The sequence below is a fragment of the Podarcis vaucheri genome, assembly GCF_965113315.1.
Source record: "Podarcis vaucheri genome assembly, chromosome: 1".
NCBI classification, from domain to species: domain Eukaryota; kingdom Metazoa; phylum Chordata; class Lepidosauria; order Squamata; family Lacertidae; genus Podarcis; species Podarcis vaucheri.
In genome coordinates, this window is record NC_138759.1 from 110304783 (window position 1) to 110322316 (window position 17534).

The 17534-nt window shown below is 44.3% G+C and overlaps 1 protein-coding gene across 6 annotated transcripts in view; it reads left to right on the plus strand.

Annotated features, from left to right (window-relative positions):
• The window catches only part of SLC4A10 (solute carrier family 4 member 10), a 160378-nt gene that overhangs the window by 17621 nt on the left and 125223 nt on the right, over positions 1 to 17534 (plus strand). The gene's annotated exons all lie outside the window — the stretch shown is intronic.

The following is a 17534-nucleotide window of genomic DNA, read 5'->3' on the forward strand; positions in this document are numbered from 1 at the left end:
GGTCATGACCCAGGAAGAAAGAAAAACATACTCAGGTGATGTCATCATGAAGGATTTCACTTCTTGGATCATGCCCCCTGCTTCCTTGAGGAAGGACTTCTGGCAAGAGATGGATTGTACAGTGGTTGGCAGGAATCTGTTTGCGAAGAGTTCCACAAACCTGATCAGGAGAACTTTAAGCTAGATCTTGAGGTGGAGGGAGAAAACATTACAGACAACAAAAGAACACCTTGTACTGGGGTTAATAGCGTAACTGATTAACAGGAAACTGAGGTGGTACTCCAGAAACCTGCTAAAGAGCAAGAAACTACAAGAAGGAAGCAGCTGGAGAGAATAAATCAAGATTTCAGTTGTCTCTATACAAATGCACATAGTATTGGAAACGAGCAAGGCGAATTGGAGCTTTTAATACAGGGTGGCAAATATGACCTGGTAGGCATTATTGAAACCTGGTGGGATGAAGAAGAAGAAGAAGAAGAAGAGGAGGAGGAGGAGTTTGGATTTGATATCCCGCCTTTCACTCCTCTTCAGGAGTCTCAAAGCGGCTAACATTCTCCTTTCCCTTCCTCCCCCACAACAAACACTCTGTGAGGTGAGTGGGGCTGAGAGACTTCAAAGAAGTGTGACCGGCCCAAGGTCACCCAGCAGCTGCATGTGGAGGAGCGGAGACTCAAACCCGGTTCCCCAGATTACGAGACTACCGCTCTTAACCACTACACCACACTGGCTCTCCAGTCATGACTGGAATGTAGGAACTGAGGGGTATAACCTGTTCAAAAGGAATAGACCAAACAGGAAGGGAGGAGGAGTAGCATTTTATGCTGGGAGGAGCACAGAGAAAAGAGATGCCATGGTGCATCTGCAGCAGCACAACCGGACACCTTCATCTGCCCCAGCTGCAACAAACCATGTCTCTCCCATCAGCCATATCAGGCATTGTAACCTTCCAGCAGTTGGATGCCAACCAACCAACCATGGGTGATTCTGATTTGGTTTGAGCTCCTCTACCCCTTTGTTTTGTGTCTTGTGTTTTCATTAAAAAAGAATCTGACCCTGAAGTTTCCCCAATATGTTGTAACTGCCATGCTGTTTCTCAGTGGTTTGGCTATGTAGCGGTAATAACTCAGCTTGCTATTGGTATGCGTAATATTGGCATATACAATATAGTCAAGCCAACAATGAAGGATGCTCAATATTGGCCAGGAGCTCTGGTTACCCTTGGTTCAAGGCTGCTACTGCAACACACTTCTTCTGAATCTTTCAATGTCTTGAGGTCTTTGAAGGGGATATTCCTCTACTCCTAGGAATGTTGCTGTGGTTGCTGTGCAATAAGAAATACATTTCTCAGTGCATTCATAAATGCTACATTATGTTTCCCCCCCCAGAAGATATTTATTAAAGTTTTTTTTAAAAATATAACAATAAAAAAATAAAAAGAAACAAAATACCAAATACAACATAAAAACAGTTAAAAAACAAATAATTTTCCATAACATATCTTCCCTACGCTTATTTCCCCAGACCTCCTCATACCTCCCTTCTTTGTATTCCACTTCAGTTTGTTAGTTCAGCAAATCCTTACCATTAAGCTTTTACCCATTTATAAACTTTTTTTCCATATCTCCTAAAGCATTACAGCTGGAAACCCCTTAGTTTCTATCCAACATCCTTCTAACATTCATTAATTTTACAATATTTCTTTAAATAGTCTTTAAATTTCTTCTAGTCTTCTTCCACCAACTCTTCTCCCTGGTCTCGGATTCTGCCAGTCATTTCTGCCAATTCCATGTAGTCGATCACCTTCATCTGCCATTCTTCCAGAGTGGGTAAATCTTGTGTCTTCCAATACTTTGCAATGAGTATTCTTGCTGCTGTTGTAGCATACATAAAAAAAGTTCTGTCCTTCTTTGGCACCAATTGGCCGACAATGCCCAGGAGAAAGGCCTCTGGTTTCTTCAGGAAGGTATATTTATATACCTGTTTCATTTCATTGTAGATCATCTCCCAGAATGCCTTAATCCTTGGGCACGTCCACCAAAGGTGAAAGAATGTACCTTCCGTTTCTTTACATTTCCAACATTTGTTATCGGACAAATGATAGATTTTTGCAAGCTTGACTGGTGTCATGTACCACCTGTATATCATTTTCATAATATTCTCTCTTAAGGCATTGCATGCCGTAAATTTCATACCTGTGGTCCATAACTGTTCCCAGTCAGCAAACATAATATTATGTCCAACATCTTGTGCCCATTTAATCATAGCAGATTTCACCGTTTCATCCTGAGTATTCCATTTCAACAGCAAGTTATACATTCTTGACAGACATAAATGCTACATTATGAGCTTCTCTTCAAGACAGCTGAGCAAGTCAGTGCATTTTTTTTTTACTAGTCCACAAATGCTGATGTTAATTATTTATTAGTTGTTACATTTATATCTCACCTTTCCTGCGAGGAGCTCAGGGTAGCATACATGCTCCTATCCCTCTTCATTTGATTCTCACAGCAGCCCTGTGAAGTTGGTGAGGCTGAAAGAAAGTGACTAGCTCAAGGCCACGCAGGGAACTCGGTTCAGTATACCTGAAGGAGCGTCTCCACCCCCATCGTTCTACCTGGACACTGAGGTCCAGCGCCGAGGGCCTTCTGGCGGTTCCCTCACTGCGAGAAGCAAAGCTACAGGGATCCAGGCAGAGGGCCTTCTCGGTAGTGGCACCCGCCCTGTGGAATGCCCTCCCACCAGATGTCAAAGAGAAAAACAACTACCTGACATTCAGAAGACATCTTAAGGCAGCCCTGTTCAGGGAACTTTTTAATGTATGACATATTAATGTATTTTTGGTCTTTGTGGAAGCCGCCCAGAGTGGCTAGGGAAACCCAGCCAGATGGGCGGGGTACAAATAATAAATTATTATTATTATTATTGATGTCTGAGCAAGGATTTTGAACCCAGGTCTCCCAGGCCATAGTCAAATACTGATCATTACACCACACTGCTTCTGTTTGTAGCATCTTAAGAACTAAAGACCAGTGCTTGCCTGCCCAGAAGAGATTCTCATTCATCACAGGTGATTGTCCAGCTATCTATTTACATGCCTGCTTGTAAAGTATTACCATATTTTGTACTTGTTGTCACTTATTGAATAATCAGGCATTTGTTGAGTAAATGCAAATGGGGAACTTCCTTTATCACCGTCTTCCCAGCCTTGCTAACCCATTTGGCACTATAATTGGTATGCACACTCCATGGCCTATAATTTCAGTTTCAAGACATTCACTGACTACTGCATCACTCTGGAAAATGTTTGGTAGCTAAATTAAGAATTTGGAAATGCATAGTAGGCAGCAATTCTGTCACCCATGAAGATGTTATTCCCAAAGCACTCATTCCCACAACGGTTTTCTAATTTGGCTCCTGTTAAAGCTGGATAGAATTGACTCATATGTCATCTTGAAGCTCCCCCACAGCTGCGGCTCTTTCGCCCTGCCTCTTTTGCAATGCAGCAGTTGCAAGCTTGGCCTGGAGCGTGACATCATGAGCTCCGCAGCGTGGTCAGGATCAGACTTGGGTTGGCAAGCTCTGACTCAGGAGGCGGAGGAAGAAGAAGCAGAGGAGCGGGCTGAATGGTGGGGGCGTAGTTTGGAGGAGGGGGGAACCTCCCCTTTGCACCCTGACTTCAGCTGTTGTGGAAGGGGGAGCAGGGGTGCCAGCTCCCCCCTCCAGCCTTCCTGTGGAGCAGAGAGCCTCGGTGGAGGCTGGAGGGGGCTTTAATCAGCTGAGGGGTGTGCTTCAACTGGCAGGTACACTCAAACTAGATGACACTTTGGCATCTGCCCCTATGGAGTGTGTGTGTGTGTGTGTGTGTGTGTGTGTGTGTGTGTATATATATATATATATATGAAATGAACAAATTCCTATGCCCCACAAATAACCCAGAGAGGCATTTTAAATGAAAGCACACATTCTACTCATGTAAAAACACCAGGCAGCCCCCACAAATAACCCAGAGAGGCATTTTAAATAAAAGGACACATTCTACTCATGTAAAAACACGCTGATTCCCGGACCGTCCGCGGGCCGGATTTAGAAGGCGATTGGGCTGGATCCGGCCCACGGGCCTTAGGTTGCCTACCCCTGCCATAAGGCAAGAGCGTCTTTCAAGTGAGCACACCTTGCGTCATCTTTGAAAGCTGGTGGGAAGGGCAGGGATACTTGTTGGGACATTGTCATGTCCGTCCAGTTCTGAAGTTCTTGCCCTGCTCTCAAACTCCAGAACTGTGATTCCTGAGCCCTGCATCTGCTGTCAAGGCTGCAGTGTTACTTGCCTGAATAAACATCTCTTCCTTATATAAGTAAGAGAGTGGGTCTCCTTGTGCTGGAGCCAGGAGACGTAAACCCTTCTCAGTGATTGGCCTTCTGGTGGCAGTGGGGGGACATGTGCTTATGTCAACACACCCACCTTTCTTTTTATGTGTGGGCACATCCAAATTTATAATGGTTGCATACCAATTTAACTGCCATGGCTTCTCCCAAAGAATAATGGGAACTGGCGAAGGTGCCACGCCATATACTCTGTATATGAAATCCCTATCCCCTCTGCTTAAGAAAAAGCAGCATCCAGATTTTCTTGGGGAGAAGGAATTATTGTTTAAATCTGTCATGATACGCTCATAGTGTTGTCACTAAGTGATTAGGAACCCATATCCATCCATCTTTCCTTCTGCAACTCCTTGTAGCTAGCTACTCATTATTTAAGTGGTCGTTGGCAAGTCTTGGGTTGAGAAGCTGCCTGTTCCCAATTTATATATAGCAGAGAGATGGTGGATTTGAACAAAGTTTACCTACTCTCTTCCACGGAGCAGAGCAAATGTAAGGATCACGATGATGAAGCTTTCCCACATGTCATGCAAAGTGATTTCCGAAAGATCAACACAGTAAGAACAGAATACATTTATTCCCCCCCCCACAGCTTGCTTCTTAGATGGCTTGTGGATGCCATTGCATTACTTGAAAATATAGCTAGAGTGACCTTTCTCACATAATGTACTACTCTCTATAATGAAAAATATGTTTCTCACAATGAGTAACAGGATTAACCTGTTGCAGAGCAAAACAGAAGGTTAGAGAGGGGGAGGTACTCTGGAGAGATGCTAGTTCATGTTCATAACATTCTAATCCAAATACACATTTACGATGAAGTAAAAAGTACTCATAGGTTTAACTCCCCCTGCCCCAATACAGGAATCATAGCTAGCAAATCCCTGACAGATGGCCGTCCAACCTCTGCTTAAAAACCTCCACTGAAGGTGAGCCCTACACCTTCTCAGGTGGTCCATTCTAGTATCAAGCAGCTGTTACCTTCTGAAAGTTCTTCCTAATGTTTAGTTGGAAACTCTTTTGCTCTTTTCTTGTCATTTAAATCCATTGGTTTGGGTCCTGCTCTCTGGAGCAGCAGAAAACAAGCTTGCTCCATCTTCTCATGTGACAGTCCTTCAGATAGTTGAAGATGACTGTCATATCACCTGTCAGTCTTCATAGACATAGCTAACTTCCTCAACTGTTCCTCGTTACAATGGTACTTCTTTCCAAGTAAATAAGCTTAGCATGATGTAATGCATTGTTCTCTCTTCTAATTCCATGCCATTCCTTACATTTTTAAATTTTGAAGACTTTCTACATGTCATGCAACTGACAAATGGAATAAATAATGCTAGTAATAATGAAGGGAGGAATTCAGTGTCATGCTAAGGTGTTTATTCCTTTGGGGCAAGCGTTTTAGCTTCCCAGACATAACCACCCCCTCTTTCTCACCCTCCACACTTTCAGGGGTTCTCACCTCCACTGAACAAATTGGGTGGGGGCATGGGTGGGGGGGAACTCTGTTGTTCAAGCAGAAGTCCTTTTGCAGGTTCAGCATTCAAAATTCACCAGTCGCATTTTGGGCTTGGCCATTGGCCAGTTGTGACAGAGTGGAGATACCTGGACGCCAGGATGGAGTCTGTTATCTCCACCATCTGGAGATACATGCCTGGGGATCCTTGGATCTTGACTGTTTTCACACACTAGCAAAATATCCTGTAGAATTCTGTTACATTTTATCTGTACAATCAGAAAGAATTTCAGGAACCAAAAAGTCATATTGAAAAATCTGACTTTGGAGCCGCCTGGCTGAAAAATGGCAACCAGGCATTCTGTTTTGGCGACTATAACCCTGGTTTCAGGAGCTGTTTGGCACCGGGCTTATATACCTGAGTTTCTAACACTGGTTGACTCTCACCCAACATAACCAAACATATCTCATTAACACACATTTACCTTTCTTGCCAACATGAATTTGTTATTTTCCAAGGGATTCTTTACATATGTTTCCATAGTAAAGAAGATTAGAAACCTTCAACCAGCTAAGACATAATCTATTTCAGAAACACTAATTTAAATATATTTTGTGTCAATCCAAGATGCTGCGCTAATTGTACCCCTGACTTCCTCCCCCCCTTCCATTGTGATGATGGCAGTGGCTTCTCATGTAGACATTTGTAGATCAGATATTGTCTGAAACCTTTCTAAAGAATCACTCTCACACACGGGGAATTGTTGCCTTTGTTTAGCAACCATCACTTGTTAACTGCCCCTTATGACCTGGAAGAGGGACACGGGTGGCGCTGTGGGCTAAAGCCTCAACGCCTAGGGCTTGCCGATCGAAAGGTCGGCGGTTCGAATCCCCGCGGCGGGGTGCGCTCCCGCTGCTCGGTCCCAGCGCCTGCCCACCTAGCAGTTCGAAAGCACCCCCGGGGGCAAGTAGATAAATAGGTACCGCTTACCAGCGGGAAGGTAAACGGCGTTCCGTGTGCGGCTCTGGCTCGCCAGAGCAGCGATGTCACGCTGGCCACGTGACCCGGAAGTGTCCCCGGACAGCGCTGGCCCCCGGCCAATAGATGTGAGATGGGCGCACAAACCCCACAGTCTGTCAAGACTGGCCCGTTCGGGCAGGGGTACCTTTACCTTTACCTTTATGACCTGGAAGAGACTGTTCCAAAGTTTCTTTTTCAGCGCTGTTCCCCAGACGCACTGCTGGCAGTCCCTGACAATTCACCGACAAGCCTCCCACAGCCGTCTGTCAAGCCTTAACCATCTTTTGGGAATTGCTCTGCAAGCCTATTCTGATTGAGGCCTTTATTAATAGGCTTGGTGCCTCTGCCAATAAAACGATGGATTCATTAGTTCTGCCTCAAGTACATTTCAATGTGAACAAAAGTGCCATATGGTAGTACTAGACTGTACGGCGTTAGGAACACTTTTGGAGCTCAGGTTGTTCCGCTCGACAGTATACTTCCTCTCTCTTCCTGTTTTCATGGGGTTTTTTCCCCCCTCCGTATGAAGGAATTTCACATATTGTATATAAAATTGCTGAGTTAATTAACAGGAAGGCTGGAGTCCTAACTCCACTTAGCTGGGAGTAAGCTCCATGGAATTCAGTGAGACTTACCAGTACTTCTGAGTAGATATTGTTAGGGTTGCACTGTAAAGTTTTAGTTCAGTAGTTCTGAAACTCCACCCCGCCATAGATTTCTGAGGTTCCTCCACATGTTGTTTAATATGCAGTTGAAGATGTTGACAATAGGACCCATGGAGGGGAGTGTGGGAAGTTGGGAGATCCAGAGAAATCTCTATATATGGTTATGTATCTGGTACTGTTATAACCTTTCGCTTGTAAAATTAAATATATATATATATATATATCAAAAAGAAAGAAAGAAGGGGGGTGGATTTTTGAGGTTCCTGGCAGACCACATCATGATTTTTTTGCCTGTTGCAGCAATTGCAATGCAACGTGCGAGATGCTGCATGATTTTTAATCGTATTTTTTAATGCATCTTTCTTACCTTGTATCTTACTGTATTGCAATTTGAATGTGATAGAACTCCTTCAAATTCAAGTTGTAAGTGAGAACACTGGCACACCTGAATGAAGCTTGCGGACAGACCATTGGTGGGCTGCAGAACAGTTCTAGAACCCCGGGTTAGTTGACGAATTGGTTGAGGACCTCAAGCACCCCTTTTTTGTGTGGACACCAAGTACAAGACATCTGTGGGCTTCCACCTCAAGGTGTTGTTGGAGTGCAACCCTCATCAGCCCCAGTCAACCCAGCAACTGGCCAGCCTATCAGTTCGAAAGCACGCCAGTGCAAGTAGATAAATAGGTACCACTGTGGTGGGAAGGTAAATGCCGTTTCCGTGTGCTCTGGTTTCCATCACGGTCCTCTGTGCACCAGAAGTGGTTTAGTCATGCTGGGCACATGACCCTGAAAACTGTCTGTGGACAAACACCAGCTCCCTCGGCCTGAAAACGAGATGAGCGCTGCACCCCAAAGTTGCCGTTGACTGGACTTAACTGTCCAGAGGTCCTTTACTCTTTTTACCTTTACCTAGTTAAGTGTTCTAAGGATTGTAGCCTCACTGTGCTTTATAGGTCTCCACATCCCACTTTGAAAAATGCTAATTGGGTTTGATTTTGATTATATTAACTTCACAATTTTAAAAAAATAAATCTATTTTTTCTCCAAGGAGCTTAAGGTGGCCTACATGTTTCTCTCTCTCCTCATTTTACCCCCCCCCCCACAGCAACTCTGTGAGGTAGGCTAGGCTGAGAGGCCATGACTGGTTTCAGGTCCCCCAGTGAACTTAGTGACTTTGTGGGGATTTGAGCCCTGGTCTCCCAGCTCCTAGTCCAACACTCCAACCACTACACCACACTGTCTCTCAAGTGTATCAAGCCTGGGATTCCAGCTGAGCAACTGGCTTTATTTCTGCAGTTCAGATTCCAGTGTAGTTTTTCCTCAGGAGCAACAACAACAACAACAACAACAACAACAATAATAATAATAATAATAATTTATTATTTATACCCCACCCATCTGGCTTGGCTTCCCCAGCCACTCTGGGCGGCTTCCAAAAGAATATTAAAATACTATAATACATCAAACATTAAAAGCTTCCCTAAACAGGGCTGCCTTCAGATGTCTTCTAAAAGCCTGGTAGTTGTTGTTCTCTTTGACATCTGGTGGGAGGGTGTTCCACAGGGAAGGCGCCACTACCGAGAAGGCCCTCTGCCTGGTTCCCTGTAACTTGGCTTCTCGTAGCGAGGGAACGGCCAGAAGGCCCTCGGTGCTGGACCTCAGTGTCCGGGTAGAACGATGGGGGAGGGGGAGACGCTCCTTCAGATATACTGGAATTTATACAATATTTGAATTTTGAAGCTGTTCGCTGTGGTTTGTCATGCTTTTAAAGATAATGAATTGCCTTTTGTCCCTGTTCCATTTTTTAAAATCCGTTGTTTTGTGTGTTCATTGCTGAGATAATCCATACACTGTTCATCTTCCTATTGAGCTCAGTAGGACTTCCAAGTCAATACACATAGGAAATTGTGCTGTTAAGGGATTTTTGTGCTGCATTGGGCATCCAGTTGTTTTTGGGTCTTTTTGCTGTCCCCAACCTTCTCGACTTCTTTGCAGCCACTTTGTCTGCCCTGCATACATCTGATGCATGCTCCTGGGATAAATCCTCTCTCTGCCTCTTTAATCAAGCTCTCATTTTGACTGGCATTTGTCACCTGCCATCCAGTCTTCCAAGATGATTCACACAGCTTCCCCAGTAGCACAAGACTGCATGCTTACAACATCAACAGTGTTTTCTTGCAGACACTTACTCAGAAGCAAGTCCCACTGTGTTCAATTGGGCTTACTCCCTCCCTAGAAAGTGTATTTAGGATTGTAGCCAGAATGAGTTGCATGCATGTCTGTGCTTTCTGTGTGCACACACAAACACACACACACACGTCTCTATCTAGGTCTGCCAAAGCCATTTTGACACTTGAGGCAAAGCACAAATGGCACCCCCCCCCCCGGCCAGTGAAGAAGCGGGGAGCAAAGATTGTCAGCAGGAACAAAAGGGGAATCAAAATCTAAATTGGGATCCACTGCCCCTGTGGATTGTGCCACCTGAGGCAGTCGTCTCACCTTGCCTCATGTGTGGGCTGGCCCTGCTATCTATTGTAAGTCACTTGGAGACTGCTCTGAAATTAAGTGGTATATAAATATAGGAATTAAATATGAATGAAGTGGCAGTTTGCAGTTTTTTATCTGGCATCTTTGGACTCCAAGGCAAGGCCTTTTACTTTCTAACTGCTCCTCTGCCCTTTCTAAGATGCATTATTGCTGTTGCATTATTACACAAACACAAGTTCAAGATCCACTCAGCAAAGAATTCTCAGATCTTCCCAGCTTAGAGAATCTTCACAACAGGCAGGCAAGAGTGGCTTTAGAAATCTGCATTTGGAGCCTGTGCAACACTGAAATTTATGCAGAGGCTGCTGCTAAAGGCAGATTTCTCCCCTGCCTCCAAGCTTCAACAGTGCAGTGCAAGGCCATGTTTGCCTTCCTTTGCTGAAGCAGCTCAAACTCCTAAGGTGGCACAAGGGGGGGGAAATGTCCCCAGCTCAGGCTCACAGAAGTTCAGCTGAAGAGCAAGAAAACTGCCTTTCTGAGGAGAAATAGCAGGTGAAGGCAGCAGCTTAGCAACGCCAAGAAGCTGACTTCGCTGCCTCAGATCTGGAGGAGGGCTCGACAAAGGGAGAGAGAGAGAGAGAGTGCAGAGATTTGCAACACTGAACTGCAAGGTTCAGTGGTGTGGAGACAAGCTATCGGAGAAGGTTGGCACTAGTGGATTGGAAGACCGGAGGCAGGATGAATGCCAACTTGCTGGGACCTGCAGCAGTAGCTGTTGTGCTCAGGTTTTGCTTGTAGGTTTTCCCGGTTGGTCACTGTGAGAGGAGGATGCTGGACTAGATAAGGCCACTGCTCTGATCCAGCAGTGCTTTTAAGATTGTGTGAAGTGAAGGTTCTACACATGGGTGAGGGAGGCTGTGCAAACGTGGCGCCTTGCTCTGGTGTCCCCACTTTGGAAAGATAGAGGGATCTTTCAGGGACTGAGAGTGGGACTTTGTTGTTGTTGCTGTTTAGTCGTTTAGTCGTGTCCGACTCTTCGTGACCCCATGGACCAGAGCACGCCAGGCACTTCTGTCTTCCACTGTCTCTCACAGTTTGGTCAGACTCATGTTTGTAGCTTCGAGAACACTGTCCAACCATCTCGTCCTCTGTTGTCCCCTTCTCCTTGTGCCCTCCATCTTTCCCAACATCAGGGACTTTTCCAGGGAGTCTTCTCTTCTCGTGAGGTGGCCAAAGTATTGGAGCCTCAGCTTCAGGATCTGTCCTTCCAGTGAGCACTCAGGGCTGATTTCCTTAAGAATGGAGAGGTTTGATCTTCTTGCAGTCCATGGGACTTTCAGGAGTCTCCTCCAGCACCATAATTCAAAAGCATCAAGTTAAAGCTACGGTTTTCTCAGTAGTGATGTATGGAAGTGAGAGTTGGACCATAAAGAAGGCTGATCGCCAAAGAATTGATGCTTTTGAATTATGGTGCTGGAGGAGAGTGGGACTTACGGTAGTGAAGTATCATAGAGTACATGTACTCAGGCCTCTGAACTCTTCAGGTTCAGAAGAGTATAGAGAGGTGCAAGGTGATGCCTCAGGATTGGTCAGACACTGCTAAATAGATACTAGGAGCCCAACCTTCCATATTTGCCTGGTCAGAGAGTATAAAATATGAAGTTCTAGAAAGATAAAACTGTGTGTGTGCGTGCGCGTGTGCACACGCGTGCCTGCACATACTACTGGTTAGATTTCTGGTATGAGTTTATTCAATATTGGAGCTATTATGGTTTATCAGAATTCAAAAAAGAAGTCATTGGAAATAATATTTTTTATTCTTTATTTTTAAAACACATTAAAAATAGTATTTGAAATGAATTTGAATAGATTTTATGTATAGGCTGTTGTTTTAAACTCTTTTTTTAATATTTATAATTTTGTACCCATATGTTGTTTAGACAGGAAGCAGACTTAACAGAGATTGTTATACGAACAGCAGGTATCGTATATAAATATGTAAAAGTTACATATATGAAAACTGTTAAATTGTTTGAACAGTTTTTATACATGTAACTGTTCTTTATATGTTGTTATGTTGTAAATTTCTTTGAGATGCCTAATGGGAAGAGATTCATAAATGAAATAATAGCAGCAACAATATAATAATATATAATATAATATAATATAATATAATATAATGTAATGTAATGTAATGTAATGTAATAATATAATATAATATAATATAATATAATATAATATAATATAATATAATATAATATAATATAGTATAGTATAGTATAGTATAGTATAGTATAGTATAGTATAGTATAGTATAGTATAGTATAGTATAGTATAGTAATGTAATGTAATGTAATGTAATGTAATGTAATGTAATGTAATGTACATCTCTCTATGGTAGCTTATCTTAAAGTTTTAAGTGTCTATACTCTTATCACATTAATAAATTTTAAATTTATTGTTGCACATTGTTTTAAATGTTTGCCTTCCTTCTGAGATTGTACCCCCAAGTGTGTTTTATAAGCTGGTCTCCGACCGTAATAAATTATCTATAATAACATAACATAACATAACATAACATAACATAACATAACATAACATAACATAACATAACATAACATAACATAACATAACATAACATAACATAACAACAACATAACATAACATAACATAACATAACATAACATAACATAACAACATAACATAACATTAATATAATATGGTCATGGTCTAGGGGAAGAGTCATAATATAAGAGTCATAAGAGCAGTGGAGCATTTGCTTGTGTGCAGAAGGCCACAGTTACAATTCTTAGTGTCTCAGTTCCAGAAATTTTCTCAGTTGCTGTGACGTGTGTGTGTTTTTGTCTGCATGAAATCCTCCTGAGAGAAATACCTTCAGCTCAATAGCCCTGTAGTTGGCTGCCTAATGGGTCACAGAAGATGCTGCAAGGTCTCTCAAGAGACCCATGTTTTCAAATAAGTGCAGTCGCAGCAATGCTTCTGCCTAGTGGGAGACACTTCCTATGTGTGTCCATTTCATGTGATCGTAATACACCCACCCACACCCTGTACCCTATACATTGGCACTGCAATGGATGGCCAGCCCAGGTTGTTCTTTTGAGAACTGCAAAGATCCTTTCTGGTCACTAAAAGATTTGTCAATAACTGGCTGAAAATTCTGGGGGCTGTTTATTTCACTACTAGCTAACAAGCTTCTCTTGACTTCTTTTGGGGGATATATAAGCCTCCATTGTCTGAGTCAATGCCAATATGCTTCCAGGGGCTGCAAAGTACCTTTTTGTAAAATGCTCTTCCCATATCTCTGAATGCTGATTGCTTAAAATAAAAATAAAAATTCAGTTGTTTAGAAATGTGCCATCAAGCTGAGAGTTTAGAATAGAACAGAAATCTCTGTTTCTGCACATTCTGAGAATTGCAGAAACAGATTTTAGACTTGGAAGGCTGGTGCAGTCATAATGCTCCCGAGTGGAGGAAATGGACTTGGTGGGTGGAGCACATGCTCTGTGTGATGAAGGCGCCGAGTTCGAACTCTGATGTTTCCGGTGAAAAGAATCAGGTAGCAGATGAGGGGAGAGACCTCTGCCAGAGACACGGGAGACCCTCTGCCATTTAGATAGAAAGCACTGGGCTAGATAGTTAGTCTGACCTGATACTATGTGCCTTCCTATGTTCCTATTAATCTTTGGTTCTGATTAAGCCAGGGACGAAGGAAGGCGTCGTGACACCTGGGGCAGGTGTCACGACATAGGAAGCATGTGCAGCATTGCTATGTACGATGCATAGCGACACCGCACATGCTTTGTATAGTGGTTTGCCGCCTGAGCCACTCTAGCGCCATACAGACGGTGCTGGGAACCCTCCGGTGCCGCTACAGCCATGAATGGAGAATCCTTCAATTGCGGCTGCAGCAGTGAGCAGAGGACCCCGGCAGCATCCGTATGGCACTGGAGCGGTGCCGGCGGAAAACCACTATACAACGCATGTGTGTCGCCGCTACGTACAGCGCATGCGTGCAACGCCGTACATGCACTGTACTTAGCAGTTTGCTGCAGGTGCCGCGATCCTCTGCTTGTGGTTGCCGCTGTGAACGGAGGATCCTCCAAAGGCGGTGGCGCGATGGCTGCTCGCGCTGCCACGAGCCCCTGTGGGGTGACTTCTTGCCACCCCCGCAGGCATGGAACCCTTAGAGTACCGCCCCCCATGCTCCCCCATTGCGACGCCACTGGATTAAGCTACTAAAAGAGGGCTGTGAGAGTGCATTTTCCCTCTCCTCCCACCTGGAGTGCCACCCACCTAAATTGTGATTAAGTATTACGTCAGCAGCACTGTGGTTAAGGCCAACCTTAATAATAATAATAATAATAATAATAATAATAATAATAATAATAATAATATTTTTTTATTTATACCCCACACTCCCTGGAGGAGACTAGGCTCAGGGCAGCTAACACCAAATAAATAATACAATAACAACACAAAATCAAACGATTAGTTTAAAATACAATTAGAATCACATTTAAAATCAAAATAAAATTAAGTGGGAACCCACGAATCAAAACCGTAGGGGTAAGGAATTAAAAGTACACTAGGCCCAGCCACACGTACTGGTCCCATATGGGCTGATAGAAAGAGCCAAGGAGGCCACTTAAACACAGGGCCCCATAGAAAGAAGGGGGTCAGACTGGGCCCGGACCAAAGGCCTGGCACAACAGCTCCATCTTGCAGGCCGTGTGGAAAGATGTCAAATCCCACAGGGCCCTGGTCTCTTGTGACAGAGCGTTCCACCAGACTGGGGCCAGGGCTGAAAAGGCTCTGGCCCTGGTCAAGGCCAGTCTAAACTCCTTGAGGTCCAAGACCTCCAAACTATTATTGTTTGTGGACCATAAGGTCCTCTGTAGGGTGTACCAGGAGAGGCGGTCCCGTAAGTACGAGGGTCCTAGGTTGTATAGAGCTTTAAAGGTTTAAACCTGACCCTGTACTCCACCGGGAGCCAGTGCAGCTGGTGTAGCACTGGATGAATGTGGTCCCGTGGCAAGGACCTCGTAAGGAGCCTCACCACGGCCTTCTGCACCTGCTGGAGTTTTTGGGTCAGCTTCAAGGGCAGCCCCGCGTAGAGCGAATTACAGTAGTCAAGCCTGGAGGTGACCATCACATGGATCACTGTGGCGAGATCAGGGCGAGAAAGGTAAGGGACCAGCTGCTTAGCACAGTGGAAGTGGGAAAATGCCGCCTTCGCCGCAATTGCAACCTGCACCTCCATAGAAAGGGAGGCGTTGAAGGTTACACCCAAACTCCTGACAGAAGGCGCTGGCACTAACTGAGCCCCACAAGAGATGGGAGTTGGCCCCCCAACCCCATGTCGTCCTGATCTTTACCATGTGTGTGTGTGCGCACACATGCGCGCACACACAGTGTTATAAGTTTTTTTTTGGGGGGGGGGAGGAAGGAGGCTGTATTCAAGATCGTTTTAACACCTCCATCCAGCAAGTGTTACAATATAAGTCAGGCTAGCTTCCTTCACTGAGGTCATAGCCAGGGTGATGGGCCATTAAGGGAAACAAAGGAAAGGGGCTCTGTGCGAGATGGCAAATGGGTGGTGCCCCCCCCCCAGCTCATGGTTAGTTAAGCCAGAGTTTAGAGTTGAGTTGCTGTGATGTGGGCCAAAAGAAAAGCTGGAGAGAGAGTATGGGCAGTGATTGATTTCTGTTTGAATCCAAGACTGTGGCTATGGGGGTGGGGTGGGAGAGAAACAAGACTCTATTGGGGTGTTAATGCTGTGAACCCCCCATCACAGGCTCAGGTTGTATATATGTGTAAAGAAACCTTATATTATAAAGACACTGCAGTCTCCACTGTGCCTCATTCCAAAAGGAAGTACAAATCCTAGGTAAGTGTCTCAAACCCCTGGAATTTCTCAGCGCTCGTGGGCTGGGGTAATGTGCAAAAATACATAACCCCATGAGCTTCAAAACCCTGATTGGGCCTGGGCTCACTGATGCTTATAGATGTGTACATAAGGATGCTGATGGGACACCCTCCTTTTATGTGTTTGCTGTGGAAATATCAGTATAATTTTGTAGAGTAAAGTGTAGAGTTGTTGTATTACCACAATATGGAAAGAAGCACAAGACCAATCCAACAAGATGATGGTGCATTGTCAGGGATTTGTGTACTCATTGGTGAAATAATGGAAAAATTGCATTTAGGCAAAGGGAAGAAAAGATGAATTCTGCAACCTGTGTACATTATGCAAGCTGAGCTCAGTTTGCATAATTTTATTTTGCAATCTTTCTTCTGGCATGCATATATATATATTTGCTTTCGTAGATTTTCACGGGTACAGGAATGCAGGTTTTGGTGTCTTCGGGTGTCTTCCCGTGTAAGAGTCGGGGTGTCTGGGTGAGACCTCGTCGAAACGTCGCCCAGACACCCCGACTCTTACACGGGAAGACACCCGAAGACACCAAAACCTGCATATATATATATATATATATAGTACTTGCTGGTCCTGCCCTGGTCATAGACATTTAAGCCTCATAGTCCATAGGCATTGACCATATATTTTCAAGCATACATTTGCTGCCATAAGGACTAGAAACCTAGACCGTTTTTCATATTAAAGCTGAGATTTTCATTCAGTGTTCAGTGCCACATAATGGCTGCATTCATACATAACATTAACTCAGGTAGGGAAGCTGTGACCCTCCATATGTCATTGGACTCCAACTCCCATCAACTGCAGCTAGCATAACCAGAGGTCATGGAGAATGAGAGCTGTAGTCCAGCAATATTTGAAGGGATGGAGGGCTGCATTAAACCATGTTTTAGTGTTATGAACTGCAGTGAGCTCTCATGCTTCTTCTTTCCTCTTTGGTGCACCTTCAAGGAGGTGTTTGGAGTGTTTTTCTTTTGTTTTAGATTGATCATGCCTTGTTGTGACTTTCATGTCTGGGCAGACTTTGGCTAATCCTTGTAGTGATTTGTTCAAACAGTAGTTCAAACCACAATTTGTGATGCTATCTTGTTTCAACAATTCATAACCATAGTTTAGGGCTTAGGCATAACAATAAATTGTGGTCAATCTAACATGGAAGCAGAAGTTTACAATCTTTTCTTCGTAGCCATACCTGGAACAAGAGAGGGGAAGGGGGACACATAACCTGACCTTTAAAGCCCTAAACAGCCTCGGCCCAGTATACCTGAAGGAGTGTCTCCACCCCCGTCACTCAGCCTGGACACTGAGGTCCAGCTCTGAGGGCCTTCTGGTGGTCCCCTCACTGCGAGAAGTGAGGTTACAGGGAAACAGGCAGAGGGCCTTCTCGGTAGCGGTGCCTGCCCTGTGGAATGCCCTCCCATCAGATGTCAAGGAAATAAACAGCTATCTGACTTTTAGAAGACATCTGAAGGCAGCCCTGTTTAAAGAAGTTTTTAATGTTTTAGTGTATTTTTAATATTTTGTTGGAAGCCACCCAGAGTGGCTGGGATGGGTGGAGTATGTATGTATGCATGC